This window comes from Cherax quadricarinatus, chromosome 3, assembly GCF_038502225.1.
Source record: "Cherax quadricarinatus isolate ZL_2023a chromosome 3, ASM3850222v1, whole genome shotgun sequence".
Classification (NCBI taxonomy): domain Eukaryota; kingdom Metazoa; phylum Arthropoda; class Malacostraca; order Decapoda; family Parastacidae; genus Cherax; species Cherax quadricarinatus.
The window spans coordinates 55,621,890-55,625,659 of record NC_091294.1 but is presented as its reverse complement, the minus strand read 5'-3'; positions in this window follow the sequence as shown (position 1 = coordinate 55,625,659).

Here is a 3,770-nt window from a genome sequence, read left to right as displayed (position 1 = left end):
AGTAAGTGTATCTCATGACTTTATTCAAAAAGAACTAAGCAGGTTAAACCCAACTAAGAGCACAGGCCCTGATAACATCCCGTCTAAGTTCCTAAAAGATGGTGCTTCTGAACTGTCAATCCCTATTGCTCACATAATAAATCTATCAATCACCACTAATACCGTACCGGAGGGGTTCAAGGAGGCCAGAGTTACTCCTATCTTCAAGAAAAATAGTAGGTCTGATGTAAGCAACTATAGGCCTGTTAGTATACTCAGTATAATATCTAAAATTCTAGAGAGGGCGGTGTATTCTCAAGTAGTTAAGTACCTTAATGACAACAACATTCTCCATAGCTATCAATCGGGCTTTAGAAGATCCTACTCAACCGACACCTCCCTTATTAATCTGATGGATTACCTGAGAACTGAAATGTCAAAGGGGAACCTCATAGGTATGGTAACCTTAGACTTGCAAAAGGCCTTCGATACTGTCAACCACAATATATTATGTAATAAACTTCAAGCTATCGGTATAGGTTCTGTAGACTGGTTTAAGTCCTACCTTAGCAACAGGAGACAAATAGTCAAAATCAACAAAACAGAATCAGAACCCCTGCCGATAACATGTGGAGTTCCCCAAGGTAGTATTCTGGGTCCCTTATTATTCTTATGTTATGTCAATGATATGCCTATCAGTGTCAAGTGCAAACTCCTACTGTATGCAGATGACAGTGTTCTGTTAGTGTCAGGTAAAGACCCACAAAATATTGCTAATGTTTTAACACTGGAACTGGAGTCCTGCAGCAAATGGTTAGTAGACAACAAAAACTGAAGCCATTCTCTTTGGCACGAAACATAAACTGAGAAGGGTAAATAATTTTAATGTTCAATGTAATGGGGAGCCCATCACTTTGGTTTCATCAGTAAAATATTTGGGAATCCCCTTTGACCCATGCATGTCAGGAGAATTGATAGGGAACAGTGTAGTAAAGAAAGCGAATGCCAGACTGAAGTTCCTGTATAGACAAGCACAGTGTCTACCTACTGAGGCTCGCAGGACCCTATGTCTAGCCCTTATACAATGCCATATGGATTACGCATGCTCTTCTTGGTACTTTGGCTTGACAAAAAAACTGAAAGATAGACTGCAAATCACCCAGAACAAAATCGTAAGATTCATCCTGGGGCTGGGACCAAGAGAACATGTAGGCCAGGATGAATTACAGCAGTTGGATATGCTGAATGTTGAAGACAGAGTAAAACAACTGAAGCTAAATCATGTTTATAAAATTGCTCACAAACAATGTCCAGAATATCTTGCTGTCAATTTTGTCAAGGTTGGGAACCAAAGCAATCATAGTACTAGGGGGAGAGAGCACAACTTTGTAGTAGCCACAGTCAGTGGCCAGGCTTCAAACACCTTTTATTGTACAGCAATAAAGGAATGGAACAGACTTCCCACACATGTCAAAGCCAGTCATAGCATGAACCATTTCAAGAAGAGTGCCAAAAGCTGTCTGATGAATGTAGCTACAGAAAGGGAGGGGAATGATTTTCTATTTTTTAGCTAACATACGTGTAAATTTTACCTTATTCCTAGTAATGACCCTCGTATTGTAGATAGTCTTAATGACCCTCGTGTAGTAGATAGTCTTTTTAGTATGATAATAAGTTGTTATCTCCATTGTAGAATAATAAGAAAATATTATAACCTTTATATTATAATAATAAGGTAAAAGGACCCCAATGGAAATAAGTCACTCTGTCTGACTTTTTTGGGTTATCCTAGGTTCTCTACACACATGCTGCTATGTATGATAATTCTATGTAACTGTATTTGTGTATACCTGAATAAACTTACTTACTTACTTACTCCTTAACTAGTTGTCTTTGCAAAACTTTTGAAAGAATGATACTTAACAGACTGTACTACAGAATCAGACACCAACTTTCCCCCTACCTCTATGGGTTCATGAAAGGTAAAAGTGTGCAGAACTGTATTTCCGCCTTTCTCACTGCACACACCTCTACTAGTTTTACCACTTTTCTTGATCTAATATCTGCATTTGATATTGCGAACAGAACCGTTATACTACATGAATTAGCCAAAATGAATATTGGTGGTAGCTTACTCTGCTGGATAATAGGATACCTGTCAAATAGAGTATCTTCTGTCCTCTACCAAGGCTTTAGAAGTGAGTCTAAAGAAATGTCCCTAGGTACACCGCAGGGAGGAGTTCTCAGTCCCATGCTATTTAATATTCTGATTAATACTCTCCTAAATGCTCTACCTGCTTCATCAGCATAGCTATAAGCTATGCTGATGACATCATGATCCACACAACAGGGCATAAGAAGATGAGTACCATTCTTAATGAAGTTCAAGCAATTTGTAATCGACTAGGCCTCATAATATCTTCCTCTAAAACAAAGATATTAACAAGCAAGCGACATCCCCCATCCATGTATTTGCAGGGTGAAAACATAAGCTACGTTAAAACTTACAGAAATCTTGGTGTAGATGTACCCTTTAACAAATCCACTATACCACAACTAAATAAGAAATGCAAAGATAGGCTAAATGCTCTCAGAGCTATTGCTGGCTACAACCCCAACTATGGTGCTAATGTGAGAATCGCGAGAATGATGTACATAGCCTATGTTTCCCAGAATTACCCAGATAACTGCAATCAAATCTCTGTCCCAGATTTTCGCTTGGCCGACTTCATGGGACTGAAATTACTTGGGTGGGCTAAATTGGGATGTCCTAACTATGGGTCAGGTAGGTGATATTGGTTGCCAATATGACGTTTTTCAGAGCATAGTTCTAGCTGCCCAGACAACTTTTGTTCCGAGTAGGGAAATTAGATCTAACAAAAATGATCCCAAATGGATGAACAATAGATTAAAACATCTCATTGGTCAAAAGAGAGGCATATATAGGCGTATCAAAAGAGGGGATGGGCAGTTAAGAAATCAATATATTCAATTAAAGAGAGAAATAAATAAAGGAATAAGAAAAGCAAAAAGAGATTATGAGGCTAAGGTCGCAAGGGATTCAAAGACTAACCCAAAAGAGTTCTAATCTTTTTAACATATCACTACAAACTGGCATAGTGCCTGATGAGTGGAAAATGGCAAATGTAATACCTATTTACAAGGCAGGTGACAGGTCCTTGGCTTCGAACTATAGACCAATAAGCCTTACCTCCATAGTGGGAAAATTTATGGAATCAATAATTGCCGAAGCAATTCGTAGCCATCTTGACAGGCACAGATTGATTAATGATTCTCAACACGGTTTTACAAAGGGGCGTTCCTGTCTTACGAATTTACTAACTTTTTTCACTAACGTGTTTGAGGAGGTAGATCATGGTAATGAATATGATATTGTGTATATGGACTTCAGTAAGGCTTTCGATAGAGTTCCACACCAGAGGCTATTGAGGAAACTTAGGGCACACGGAATAGGAGGAAAAATTTTTTCCTGTGTAGAGGCATGGCTGACAAATAGACAGCAGAGAGTTTACATAAATGGGGAAAAATCAGAATGGGGGCACGTCACAAGCGGTGTTCCTCAGGGGTCAGTGTTGGGCCCGTTGTTGTTCAAAAATTTACATAAACGACATAGATGAGGGAATAAATAGCGACATAAGCAAATTTGCTGATGACACCAAAATAGGCCATTCAATTCATTCTAATGAGGACATTAGAGCACTCCAGGATGATTTGAATAGACTGACGCAATGGTCGGAGAAGTGGCAGATGCAGTTTAATATTGACAAATG